The sequence below is a fragment of the Anabrus simplex genome, chromosome 10 (assembly GCF_040414725.1).
Source record: "Anabrus simplex isolate iqAnaSimp1 chromosome 10, ASM4041472v1, whole genome shotgun sequence".
Classification (NCBI taxonomy): domain Eukaryota; kingdom Metazoa; phylum Arthropoda; class Insecta; order Orthoptera; family Tettigoniidae; genus Anabrus; species Anabrus simplex.
Genome location: NC_090274.1, coordinates 110570699 through 110586094, shown reverse-complemented (window position 1 = coordinate 110586094; position 15396 = coordinate 110570699). Strand labels below are relative to the sequence as shown.

Sequence of the window (15396 nt, the reverse complement as noted above, 5' to 3'; positions counted from 1 at the left end):
TCTATTTTTTTTTTGTTCTCCTAGTAATGAAAGGCGATATTGTTACCACTGAAAATCGCTAAAAGAAGTTTGAAAATCCGTCAAAAAATCCGCTGTCCACTAAATGGAAAATGTGTCCGATGTTCCATTTAAAAATCCACCAAATTTGGCGGAAAATCCGCTGAGTTGGCAATACTGCATGTCCACAGTAACAAGGAAATGCACCTTTTACTTTTCCGTAATTTCTGTCTGTCTGTTTGTATGTATGTACGCGCATTACGAGACAGTGGTTGAAGAGAATTTAATTCTGTATATGTATTTATTCCGATTGTGCATTTGAGTGTCATCTCTTATACGTTTCTCAACATGTGTAGCCAATTATGTACGAGTGCAGTACAATATTTCTGGTGGATGAGTTTGGTAAACGTCTGTGGGACTCTTTGTTCCTCCGTGGTTGTGAAACAGAGCTGATAGGAATGTCACCGCGAGATGACCCGTGACGATAAACGGAACAATAAATAGAACGGCCAAGAGAGACGAACGCGACTTACTAGTTGAGTGAAAAAGGAAAAGAATTTGCACTTAGAAAGTGTTACCAATTGAAGTACAGATGAAATTATGTGAAATTACTCCTTAAAGTTAAATATCGTCTTATTATCGTTCCCCCAATTCTGAGGATCGTGATTTTCGAAGATATTTCTTTGTATCCGTTTCCATCCGTTCCGTATTCTGCCAACGGATTGCATGTATGGGGGTTGTCCTATTTATCTTACGTGTAGGAGGTTATCCGTGGTGTAGGGGTAGCGTGCATGAAACTTACCCGTAGGTCCCGGGTTCAATTCCCGGCCAGGTCAGGGATTTTTACATGTATCTGAGGGCTGGTTCGAGGTCCATTCAGCCTACGTGGTTAGAATTGAGGAGCTATCTGACGGTGAGATAGCGGCCCCGGTCTAAAAAGCCAAGAATAATGGCTGAGAGGATTCGTCGTGCTGACCACACAACACCTCGTAATTTGCAGGCCTTTAGGCTGAGCAGCGGTCGCTTGGTAGGCCAAGGTCCTTCAGGCTGTGGGGCCATGGGGTTAGTTTAAGTTTATTTCCTAGAAATATGTAGGCTCCCTTCCCCACGTCGCATGATGTCACCACCTTGGCTGAATGATGCTCAGTTCGTTCAGGAATTAAAATGCTGTACAATTTTTGCGTTGCTAAATTTATGACAACTCTGTAGGGGGGGGGGGGGGATATAAAACAAATTTCACTCACCTCTTTGCTACAGCCGCCACAGATTATAATTTTACCACCCGATGTGGAATGAGGACACTCCTGTGGACTCTTGATTAAAGGTGACTTGGAAGCTGATGGAGCGGGTCAGTGGACACAGCGTGTTTACTGCGCGAGATTCTTAAGAGCTCTGGATTTACAGCTTCCTATGTTAACATTGTATTTGAAAAGTGTTATAAGATATTCTTCTTAATCTATTTACCCTCCAGGGTTGGGTTTTCCCTTGGACCTTGCGAGAGATCCCACCTCTACCGCCTCACGAGCAGTGTCCTGGAGGTGAGACTGGGTCGGGTGATACAGCTGAGGAGAAGGACCAGTACATCGCCCACGTGGCCTCACCTGCTATGCTGAACAGGAGCCTTGTTGGGGGTGTAAAGATTGAAAAGGATAGACAAGGAATTGCCTGGAGAAGAAGTGGGAAACCATGGAAAACCACTTCGTGGATGGCTGAGGTGGGAGTCGAACCTCTCTTTACTCAGTTCACCTGCCGGAGCTGAGTGGACCCTGTTACACCCCTCGTACCACTTTTCAAATTTCGTGGCAGAGCCGGGAATCGAACCCGGGCCTATAGGGGTGGCAGTTAAACGCACTAACCACTACAGCACAGAGGCGGACATTTTAAGATATTCAAGATAGTGAAAACGAATCTGCAAATATTTTAGTTTCTCGCAATAAATTAAAAGCATTTTAATCGATTTAGGGATAAAAATAGGAATTATAGAATAATATAGGCAATTAGAGGTTCAGCTCCCGAACGAAACTGTCTTCATATCGGCCCCTTTTCAGACGGAAAGCTGGGTCGACTCAGAATATCTTATTCATAAATCGGAAATAAAAGACATGAAAGTAGTGATAATGATTGCAGGTACAAACAGGTGGGAACAATGGCAGGAGGGTCCTGAAATGAGGAGATAAAGGTTCTGTCATGTGCGGCTAGTGGAAGAGGATAGGTTGCCTCGGAGAATAATGGATCCGGTCATGGAGGAAAAGAAAAGTAGAGGGAGATCAACGCGACGATCGTTAAACTCAATCAGTCAGTCAGTGATCTGCATTTAGGGCTGCAACCCCTGTCAGTTGTTTAACTAGCTTGTTCTTAAATATTTTCAACGAACTCTGGAATTTATCGAACATTTCCCTTGATAATCCCTGGCTCCTCGTGCTGTAAATGAATATTTGCTCTGTTATGATGAAAGGTTTGGCCAGCTAGCCAGTTGCAAATGGGGGATCTTCTCCTCCTCCTACAGACTCAGATAATCTAAACTAGTCCATGTAATTGCTGTGAGCTGGCTGGCCTCGTGAGTCAGACGATAGCAGCCTTTCAAACATCGGCGCCTTTCATACCATACTTGCGTGTTCGTTGAAGCTACAAAAATTGTCGGGAGCCTGAGGTCAACGTTCTGCTAACGCGACCGATGAACATCAGCTACAAGTAGGTCTTCTGTTATACAGTAGGCTGCTCTATCTGCCAGCACTTCCTGGAAGACTTCTTCAATACTTATAAACTATCAGTCTTATTAATAAAAAATCCTTATACAGTTTTTATTATTAGTATTACTTCTTTCTTTCTTTCTTTCTTTCTTTCTTTCTTTCTTACTTAATACTCTCCAGGGTTGGTTTTTCCCTCGGACTCAGTGAGGGATTCCACCTCTACGGCCTCAAAGGTAGTGTCCTGGAGCGTGAGACTTTGGAATCAGGGGGATACAACTGGGAAGGAGAACCAATACCTCGCCCAGGCGGCCTCACCTGCAATGCTGAGCAGGGGCCTTGGTGTTTTCGTGGCAGAGCCGGGAATCGAACCCGGCCTTCCGGGGGTGGAAGCTAATTACGCTAACCACTACACCACAGAGGTGGACTTAATATATTATTATTGTTATATCAAAAGAGTTTACTAAAATAGGTTTGACAAATCCGTGCGTCCGTTTTAATCATCTTTCAAGAGCACAATCACACAAACAAACCTCATCTTCAATAACAGACTAATCCCAAGTTCATAGATAATCAAGACTACCAACATAAGAATACAAAAACAACAAATAATAAAAATAAATAAATAAACAGTGTGGTTACGGGGTAAAGAGCAAAGGCTAAGCCCATTATGTATCGGTATTAAATGTTCATAAAACGACTGAAAAGGGCAGGCAAAACAATATGGATACGACAGGCACAACAAGACGAGTTCTTTACCTGTTTATAACGAATACTGCGGAGCAACACCGGTCCACTAATTATTATTATTATTATTATTATTATTATTATTATTATTATTATTATTATTATTATTATTATTTAATAAATACATAACTAAAAAAATACAGCATTAGTTTTATGTAAATAATTGCGAGCATACTGTTCAGTCGTCATGGTGACGAACTAACTGTCGTGATTGTTCATAGTCGCGTGGTTGTAGAGGAACAGTGTACGAGCGGTGCGTTACAGCTAATATCGTCTCAGGTTTCGTAAGCGGGCATGTTAATTTGACGCCTTTTACGCTGCCTTCTAGTCAGTTTCGACATTCCGTAGGCCTGTTAGTCTATCGGACGGCAGTGAAACCGGAATTCTATTAGGAAACGTATTGCCGAGCTTGAATTAATTTTGCCGGCTAAACACCAAATGTATCACCAGAGATCTTTTATATACCGACATCGTACGACGTAGAGTGTCGAATCCGACCACTTCCTCTGGTTTGAACACGAGACCTTGTGATCCGAAGTTCGAACTCTCTACCGCTGATAACTTGGTGTATCAGAACTAGCAGTGTAGAGGCGGATGTTGTCAGGGCAGTCTCTCCTTATTGAAGGCAATGTGTTCGTCCGTTTCTCTAGAAATTATGCATGCAAACCACCGGCTGACGCATTTCTCCATATAATGTGGGTGTGCTGATGTAAGCTGACGAGCACACCATTACAGGGCGTGGATAACATCAGAGTTGCCAGTTCTCATCTCAGTTATGTCGAGTATATCAACAAAATAATATTACGAAGGTATAAACAAACCTCTCAAATGATATTAATTTGACTTTTATCGCCCGCTATAGGATTTGTATCCTATCATTGTTTTAAAACTGCTGACCGGCGTTTCTTCGTGAAAGAAATACACGAAGACAAAATATTACGATAACGAAATAAAAGCAAAATATACAATAAACGAAAAAACAAAAACACATTCCAATTAAAAATGTCTTACGAATAATGTAAATGGTATAACATAATCATGAGGCCTACACGCAACTCATACATAACGTAAATATTAACTGCACCACTCTGAAAACAGTACTGAAAATGGATGACCAGAAAGTGAAAGACACATCTATGTGGACCCCTTGGGGAAGAAACTTGAAACATTCAGAAAGAACCACGGTCAGTGTTGACAACTTATCCATTTTATATCTACTTCTAGCTATTGTGAAAAGTAATATGCTACATAATTTTTGAGTTTGGCTCTTAGCTACATTTTTGGCTATAAATTTCCGTACGTGAGAAATTTTCGCTTTCTTCCATTTCAATACTTTTCTTTACGATTCATGGATATTTTTTGTATCGCAATTGTAAAATAAAATCAACGATCATATGCACAATGCGATAACCTTTGAAAGAGCGACCGATCCCTTCAACTGTCTGCGTCAGCGAACAACAGACTCATTTTCGACAGCCATTGGTCGTACGTGAGGCAAAAGGTAAAATATAAACGTTTGTGTCAGAACATTCGTAACTCGCAAGTGACCAGGCAACTAACATTGAGTTTAACATACGCCAAAGTTGAACAAATTTTACTGTAAAATTGACCGATGAACTGCGGTCACGCCTTCCACACGATATACACTATACACTACGCAAATCACAAGCAATTTCTTGTTGCTGGGGAAATCCTGAAACCGTCAGTTGTTGATATCGCACGTGACCTTGGTGTTGTTTCTGATAATATAAACTTAATGGTTTCCCTGCGGAAAAATATTACTAGTCGCGGCGATTAAAAATTAGAAGGGGGGAGGAACATCAAAATTGGAAAAAAGCAATCCAGTTTGTAGAAAAACTCCATGAAACACCAGCCAAAACAAGATTCCAAATTTCTTATGAAAGGGGCTAGATGAGAGGTCAGCAGTCAACCGTTAACCACCAAATATGGAAATATCGCTCAGGTACCGGTAGACAAATTTAAGTATCTAGGTGAATTTATTGAATCTGTGAGCAAATTTCGACAAGTTGAGAGTTTACAAATTTCAGTGCTGTTATAATAGTTTTTTGAGTTTTTGATTCAATACTATACAGTAAAACTTTCATCAAAGGAACAATATTACACAAGCATTACAATTAAACAGAAGCACGGCGTGATCATACAGTTAAAAATAATTTAGTATTTGACTACACACTAAGAAACTAACAGACGCTACAAAGACATTTTGTGCGTATTCCGCAAATAATTTTGTTAACAAAGAAAATAAAGGAAAGCATTAGTTGATAAGCTTGTACAAATTGCTATAATTCCCTGTTTTAGTTGGCTAAAATGGAATGAAAATGTAGTTGTTTTCTCCACAAAGTGCCCCCCCCCCCCCCCCCCCGCCAACGCCAATACTGAATATTACTTACACCAAATAGCAAAATACTTGAATACAATGGAGTTTTGGAATTGCGTAGATGACAGTGAAAAAAATCTCTATCAAGAACTTGTATTCTGGTCATCTCTTTTATGAAGACTTTGGTTACCAAAGAGAATGTTGGTTACGTTAATACTGTAAAATCAAAATCAAGAAAGAGAATGATGACACACATTATAGTAATTGCCACGTAAGGAAATACCCCAGAAAGTAAATATCGCCGCCCGATGCTCTTCTTTTCTCTTTTTTGTAATGGCTGATCACTGCTGCCAACCTGCCTGGTTACATATTAAAATCATCAGACATAACCATAACAAACTAACCTCAATGTAAACACCGATAATGAATGTTTCCCTACCCTAGTAAATGATAAAAGATAAGATGAAATAAATCAAGATAATTATGAATATCTCCTCAATGAGGAATTAAAGAAATAAACACACTTTCTCACTTAAATTATCTGTCTTTATTTTGATATACAGTAGGCGTACTATAACCATATTCTTGAAAAGAGGGGCGTGTTAAACGATGCAATTTATTTAATAAGTCTTTGCAGTGTGATTTTCGAAAGTTCCAGACATCCAATGACTTCCCTTTCTTTTGCGCGAATATTTCCTTCTCTCTTCAATACCGGTAACCAGTAAGGAGAGAGATTATTGGGCATATTTTCAGCCTGCAGGCTGGTTATATCTTCAAGCTTATCAGGAAACATATAGGAATACTAATGTGCCAAGCTCCGTGAACGGAATTTAGGTCAGCTTTCAAGTTCACTGCGGATTTGAAAATAATAATGTTATAAGTTCTACTGCCAAAATTTCGTCCCGCAAGAGTTATTTCATGTACCGGTAGATCTAGACATGAGACTGACGTATTTGAGCACTTTCATCATTTCACACAAACTATGTTATTAAATGCATTATCCGAACATGCCACAATCCTACTTACCTGGTATTAGCCAAATAGATTTACAATCCCACAGAAAAAGAAAATATGCTTTAAATATTCTCGCAAATGTATCACTACTGACTTTAACGGCGATACGGTGGCAACACGCACTTCACGCTAGAGCAGTGATTGAACGTTGCCAACGTGCCAGATTAACGGTAAATGTAAGACGTCGTATCGGCAAGTAGGGTCCCCAAACTGTATGGTTACCGACACTGAAAAAGACCCAACAGCAAGAAAAGTAACCATAAATCAATATCTTAATATTACAGGGGAGAAAGGGTAAGGTTGCACCCTTAGGGTACGTCCTTACACGGAGAGGACTATAGATGCCATTCTGCTTTGTCCCCAGAAGAACCAATAGCTGCTGCCATTCATACAAACTCCCTATGATTGTGCTTAAAAAATTGGCACCACAGCAGTGTACTTTTCGCCACCGTCTACCTCTAGAAGTGCTGTTGCAGATGAAGAGTGATGAGGGGACCATATTTTTCAATAACTGTGAAAGTTCATGTAGCCTTTTTTAAGCTATTTCAGTCTGTAATTTTAGCCACTTTTAGCTATATTTTAAATACAGTTTAGCTACTTTTTGTGTTCGTGAGTTGGCGACACTGTCCCAAGATATTGCCACATCAACACCGATTAACACCTACAGTTTCATATTAAAGTTTACAAGAAGAAAGTATATTTCCCAAAGGAATTGTCTTAATGAACCCACATATGAATTTAAAAAGACAGACGGATTGATGGACTGTATCAAGGTAAAGACAGTTCCTGACAAGAGCAAAGGAAACTGTACCAAACTGTCCGTGCTGGGAGAGAACGAGTGAACATATGTTGGCAGTTTCGCAACTCTCCAAGACTGCAAGAGCTTAGCAAATGGCGCCACCTTATTTGGTCAAGACCCCATTGAACGTCTCGCCTCATCATTTACTACTGCTTTGTTGGCTCTCTCCGGATAATTTACGTCTTTGTCGGGGCGAACACTCAGGTCAAAATGTTCTTTGGAATGGTAATCAATACTGTTCAAAGAGGCTTTGGAAAACGTCAGCAGATGGCCTGCCAGTGTTCCCATTTCGTAGTATGTTCAATGCAACGCTGGCTTAGGTCAACGATTTATTTCGTTATGCATCCGCTAGATGGATTACTGTGATCCTATGTTAAGCGTGGAAGTCACTGCAAAATACTGAACTTCCTAAAAACGAAATAATTTACTGTTCTTGTTTTATTACGGAATAATATGTTAATTTAATAATGCCAGTGTATTTACTTATCAGTTGGAATTTAAAAAGTTACTATTTTTATAAATAAATCATAAAAACAATAATTAACACTACCGGTACCCCAAAACAAAATTCACCTTAATTGACAAGCATTTACTGATCCTATCCAACAGCAGACAGGAAGCAATCCAGTTTGTAGAAAAACTCCATGAAATAGCAGCCTAAACAGACCTCCAAATTTCTTATGAACGGGGCTAGATCAGATGTCAACAGTCAACCGTTAATCACCAAATATGGAAATATAGCTCAGGTAGACAAATTTAAGTATCTAGGTGAATGTATTGAATCAGCAGGGTTAAATCAGCATGTTAACAAATAAAGAACTGCAACACTTCAAAGAGCATACACAATTACTTGGAAAAGATACAATAAAATAACTACCGGTGTATCAAAAATACAAAATTACGACATTATAACACAGTAGTTAAAACAGAAACACTTTATGCATCTGAAACTGTTACAATTGGTGGCAAGTCTCGACTAAAGATGATCGAAAAACAAGAAAGAAAAATCCTCAGGAAAATCTTAGGACCAAAATGCGAAACTGGAATTTGGATGAAAAAGAAATCATATGAAATCTGTCAAGTTACAGAAAATATCACAGATTCAATCAGGAAGCGGCGATCACAATTTTATGGTCACATATAGAATACAGGCTCACAAAGAAAATTTTAAATTTAGGCTTATCAATGAAAAATCACAATAATTGGCTAAAAGAAATTAGAGAAGACCTCAATGAAATTGGCATTATTGAAAAAACGATTCAAATACAATAAAATTCAGAATCTTAATTCACAAATGTCTGTAAAGCCCACCCTACTAAATACGGGATGGACTGAAGAACGTATAAAGGAACACAGCGAGAGGATGAGGAGATATTGGAAAGAGAAAAGGAATAAGAAAGTGGTAACAAGTTCAAATGCGCTGCTTAGTAGGGCATAATGAATCAAAATAGAATTACAGTATTACTATCACATTATTAAAAAAGATTTCACTTTAAAAAATATAATTTTGAGCACTGTTTAAACAGAGCTATTTCGTACCAGTTTCTTCACTTTTCCAAATAAATCCTCTTTGAGCATTTTCGTTCTTATTTCTGATGTTACAATAGTATTATACGTTTAAAGTAAGTACACGTGTGTGTATTCTCCGTTTTTGTGTTTTTATAGGATGTGCAAATTGTGTGACATTAAGAGCAGTAAAACGCCCTTAAGGTGTTTAATAACGAAAATTGCAATTATTTTTATATAATTGATTGCTTACATTATTTATAGAAAATAAATTTCAGTGACAGCGTTTTAAAAAGTATAACAGTAATTACTCTTAAGAATGTTTGAGTAGCCGGGCCCGTGGCCTAGGGGTAGTGTGAGAGCGGTTACGTCAGGGATTTGTATCTGGATCTGAGGGCTGGTTCGAGGTCCACTCAGCCTACGTGATTACGACGATAAGAGTTTTACCACGGTTTCGTGTCCGACTCGTTGGCTGAATGGTCAGCGTACTGGCCTTCGGTTCAGAAGGTCCCGGGTTCGATTCCCGGCCGGGTCGGGGATTTTAACCTTCATTGGTTAATTCCAATGGCCCGGGGGCTGGGTGTTTGTGCTGTCCCCAACATCCCTGCAACTCCCACACATAACACTATCCTCCACCACAATAACACGCAGTTACCTACATATGGCAGATGCCGCCCACCCTCATCGGAGGGTCTACCTTACAAGGGCTGCACTCGGCTAGAAATAGCCACACGAAATTATTATTATACCACGGTTTCGTAGCGCCTGGTTATCTACCGAGAATGGTGCACCCGGTCATTAGACCGCTTTAGTTTCAGTAAGATTGTCACATGAGAATCTGATGGATACGGTATGTACATTGGAACTTGCTTTAAAATACAAGGAAAAAAATAGGTTAAAACACAAGAATCTCGGCCTGTACAGTCATGAGTCCGCGGTGTCAGCTGCTTGAGAGAATATATAGCTTTAACTTTGTATTGCTAGAAATACGGTTGTTTTGTCACTGTCACGAGGGACATTTACCTGTCTGTAATGATGCGACCTGAGTCTTCTCCTGGACGGTAGAGAACTTGATCTTATCAGGATGAAGAGTGCAAGCAGGCACGTTCATCGTGTAAGGTGCAGGCTCTGCATTCTTCTCAGGAGCGAGACGTGACTAGTACAGGTGGAACAAAAAGTTATCTCAACTCGGCCAATCCTTGTTTTGCAATGGTGTCCGAGGTTTTCGAAATCTGAACTTGAAAATAGATGCTGAATGTTTGCGGCCGGCAAGGTAATTTTATCGGAAGAGTTCTTTTCAATTATGGAGAATATTTGGGCCACAGAAGGATATACAGTAAAATTTGCTGAAAGCGGAATCTCAAGAGACCGCATTTCCCCCCCCCCCCCCCCCCCGAAGTTTCCGCATTACACAAAATATCGCATTTTTGCCTTGAAACACCAATTATCATCACCACTAGAGAAAACATGATACATTATACAGAAATTTTAAATATTATTTAGAGCGTACCTGTATGAGCCTTAGATCGGTGTACGTAGTACGGTAGTGCACTGATTTGTTATTGCGCTTTATTATTACATACATATACGTACCATTTTGGCGCCATACAACAGCACATTACACTGTTTCACAACACCGGACATACGCTCCTTAAAAACATTTCCACCTTTCTTCCACAGATCAAACAAAGAAATGTCTTCCCTTTTCTTTCTAATCATGCCTTCCTGATTTCAGTCCTGAAATGACTCCATTAGTTCAAGAAGCGTCGAAGAGTTAGATGTAATGGCGAATTGTTTTGTCACAAATGCACTCCTAGGACCTGTTCGTGAATTCGAACCTTGATTTGATCCTCATCTTCTTGCTCGTCTCGTTCTTCCGTCTGTTTATCTTTCTCACTGCTAGAAGGGCTGTAGCTGATTCGAAAATCTGGTGTGTCGGAAGTTGCTCATCACTTCGAGTAAAGTTCCTTGATTCGCAGGGAAAGTTTCTTGCTCGACACAGGTCAGATATTGCCGTTACGTTTTCAAGCGCTTCATTCGTTCCATCATCTGTATCACTGTACCTGTTTATCTTAGAAGACGGATTACTGGCCTTTTTTGTACAGAAATTGCTGAAGTGTCCCGGTGAAGAAATAGGCAGCTGCTCTGATGGCAGAGATATGCAAACACGTGCTTCAGTGTGATCATACCAGGAGGGTTGTAGGCTACTAGGTCTATATCAGTTCGTAATATTTTCCGCAATAAGAGATTCCGCATTATACAAAAGTAGAAAACAACAACATTTTAACGCCATAAGCTTCGCCGGGAAAGTTTCCGCTTTATTCAAGTTCCGCTTTGAGCAAGTTTTACTGTAGTAGACTTCTGGTATGTACTGTTGAACATTTGTAAAATATTAAAGTAAATTCAAAACTTATGTTGTAAATTTTATGATGTTATTAAGACAAAACAAACATTTTATGAAAAAACATCACTAGTGAAAAATAGAACCGACAGCACCAGCATGCTATGTTTCAGAGATGATTTCTTTGAGGAAATTCATTGCTAAGGAGATTAATTCATTTAAATAATGTGAAACATGTTAGATTGTAGAAGTTAATGTTCATACTTTTTCCTGTGGAAATTCAGTCCTCAATTTTCTATGTTTCACCATCAGTTTACGACATCTCTTGTGTTCTCAACTATGAAATATCTATATTTATTGTTCAGTTCTTATGGAATAAACATTTTAAGTAAAAAGTTATTTCAAGTTGTTTCTTCTAGTATTAGCCTGTTAAAAGCTTCTTCTTTTCTGACCTCGACGGTATTAGAACTGCATGGCCTAAGAGTCTTTCATTTTCACGTCCTTAGTGGTCTCTGTCATTCTTTTGCCGCAATGATTTTTCGAAGTGTAGGACCTCTTAATTTCTTCCCCTCTAAAAAAATGCTCTGGCATATGGCTTTTGGTACCGGTACCAGGAGTGTTCGAGGACAAGTTCGGCTCGCCACCTGCAGGTCTTTTGAAATGACGACCTGCGCGTCGTGATGAGGATGAAATGATGATGAAGACGACATATATACCCAGCCCCCCTGCCAGCAAATTAACCAATGTTGATTAAAATTCCCGACCCTGCCGGGAATTGAACTCGGGACCCCTGTGACCAAAGGCCAGCCATGGAGCCGGACTTTTCCCCCTCTGATTTGGTTGCCCAGATGCTCTTCCTCTTAAAACAATAATCACCACCTCTTCTTGTTTCACGCATTTGTTACATGTGTTTGGAAAGATAGATTGCCATTTCTCATAAGTGGAATCATTAGCCTTACTTTCTTTTGTTTATGCATGTTAATTTAACTTTATTGCACATCTGCATTATAAATAGTGTGTATGAGCAATCTTGTCAGTACCAGGAATTAAGTTTAATGTCATTTCACTTCCGCTATTTGACCTGTTCCTGCAATGCTGCTTATTTATAGCTTGGTAAAACAAAACGCCTGTTAAAGGAAGAAAAAGAGAAGAAAAAAAGAGCGGGTCCATATCTTTGAGAACAGTGCAGAAGGCTGTGGCTGTGGGAGAGTCTGTGCAGCTGAAAGTCTTACATCATGCACCATGACGTCACCGGCCATTACTCTGCAATAGGTCATATCCTGGGCCCACATGCGCTCCTTGCCTTCTGCTCAGCTATGGGAAATTCATCACATCACCTCCATGACCACTACGATAGTGACATGGCAGAGAATCAAACACAAACCATCGGTTAAAATCGATTGTGTGTCGATTAATCGTTTAAAACAATTGATAGGTGATAGGCACTCTATTGTCCTTGGGACAAGAAATGGTTCCAAAAGGCGGAAGAACCTACAACGGGTCAAAGGCATTAGGATGCGGAAGACAACGGGAAACCACTGCATTAAAGATCCTGAAGAATATCCCTTTAAGTTCACATGGCGTGGCTCTGTTTAACGTAAAATTGTTATCCAGAGTTTCTATTCCCCCTTTCGGATCTCCGGGGTGGGGCATTATAATTATAACTAGTAAGCCTCTTCAGAAGATGCTTTCCATGCTGCAACATAACGTACCGCCAACCTCCGCTAGGAGAAGGCGCTTCAAGAAGAAGAAGAAGGTGATATTCTCGTGTGTCTCATCATTTACTTCTTGTATAAAAGGAAAGAAAATGTGTAATTTTAATAAAATCCACGTAGAACTAAAATTATGTATTTTTTCTGACTTTCCGAGAAATCAATCAAATAAATTCACTACCGGTAATGCTTTTTGTGGATTACGACTTCATTAAGATAATAATAATAATAATAATAATAATAATAATAATAATAATAATAATAATAATAATATTAATAATAACTTCGTGATTCTTGAGATAAAAATCTCAATCCAGGATTGACCAGCATTCGAACCCCACCCTTCCGGGTAGGAATCCAGCAGCTAAGCCAGTGAGCTAACCACGTCCCCAATAATAATAATAATAATAATAATAATAATAATAATAATAATAATAATAATAATAATAATAATAATAATTTTGTTTGTCCAACCCTTGTCCCGTTTCTCTTCGAGGTTCCTGACGTCAACCGCATCAGAGGAGTTAATGAGCTGAAATGAATGACGTGATACATGACAGTAGGAAGAAAGAGGGTGAAATTCAGTGCCGGCACATAGCCTACTGCTGTTGAATAGCACCAAGGGGTCTGTTCAAGTCTTAACGTCCCAATCCGACGGACGATTGACCATCAGCGGCGTCATATACCCTCACTCCATATGGGCACTGCAGAGGGTTTATGGCACACAATCTGGTGATTATAAATTTTATACCACCACCTCCCCTACCCTGCCGGCCAACATTCTGATGGTGAAACTTTTTTCGACCAACGGGTAACCACGGTGTCAGACTGTTTAGACTTGAGCACCTTGAAGATCATGGCCACCAGGCGGGATAATAATAATAATAATAATAATAATAATAATAATAATAATAATAATAATAATAATAATAATAATAATAATAATGTTCCCTGTGTGTCAGTTTTCATGTTCCATTGGAGTCTACCAGATGGCAGAGAAACGTTGGCCGATCTATGTTTGCGTTTTAATTGATTTTGTCCAGTGAACTCCAAATGTGTCACCAGAGATCTTTTACATCTACGATATCAAGTGTCGAATGGATTGTTTTCTGCCCTTCAAAAATCCATCTACCTCTGCGGGGTTCGAATCCATCATCTTGGGATGCGGAGGCTGACACTGCTGCTGATGCATAGAGGGAGCTCTCTTTCTTAATATGTACATTCTGCTCGGGGAAGCACTGATTTTTGTACAGCATTTTCTTTTCGCTGCCAAATGTTGCCTTCACTAGACATTGACTTACTCGATAGGCCTATATTACCTACTTTTGCTGAAATCATGATTTTTAGTAGTTCTGATGTACCGGTACTTTAAAAGGCAATCAGGTTTTCTACTAGGAAATCCGGAGAACTCCACCTAAACTAAAATACCTGGCCGGGGGCCAAATTTAGAAGTTTAGAAGTTGTGATTAATTGTCGCAACCACGTAAATGAAGATTTTAGGTAGCTCACTGTTTTGCTTTTAATTTGAATTATGTATTTGCCAACAACATGTTGATTCTTCCATTAACAAATACAGGGGGTATAATTTAAGACTTCGTAGCAGAGTACCGAGGCACAGGAGCGCAGAGAAGCGGTGACAGTGAGCACAGTGCCCGCAATGGCGAGCGGACGTAATCATCTCAAAGATTACGTATAGAAACTAAATGAAACTGAACTCACCACTGAATGAGTCCAGTAAGATCATAAATTGATTCCTTTTTTTTTTTGTTGCATTACATTCTGATGAATGTGAAATACCAGTTTCCTAAGCTGCTCTCCGAAGCGACTTATGTAGACTGACTTGCAGTCTTGCTGGCACATTTTCTAACGTCTCCTGTGTGAGAGCTGTTCCTCTTCCCTGTTTTTTTTTTTTTTTTAAGTTACTGTACCAGTACTACGCCACTTGTGAACGAGTTGTTCCATGTAACGTTTTGATGGTATTGTAGAACTAGGAAACTGTCTATGGAATTTTCGAAGGCACCTTTCAACTGATTTCTTCTTCTTGTGCAAATAACACTCGACCAGAAACATTCTCTGCACTGTAGTGTACCTATCCATTGCGATAGTAACCTCTGGCGAACTGCTGCATCAGCTGTCAAGACTTCTTATCACGCCAAGCTTGCTTGGGGATTCACGCGGCCTGTGAGCAGAATAGGAAAGTCTTAAATTATACTCCCTGCATAAATAAATATACTGTAAATAAGTTTTTCTTCTAA

At 39.6% G+C, this 15396-nt stretch overlaps 1 protein-coding gene across 1 annotated transcript in view; it reads left to right on the top strand.

Annotated features, from left to right (window-relative positions):
* Positions 1-15396, top strand: part of SPARC (secreted protein, acidic, cysteine-rich) — a 106775-nt gene that overhangs the window by 47855 nt on the left and 43524 nt on the right. The window lies entirely within an intron of this gene.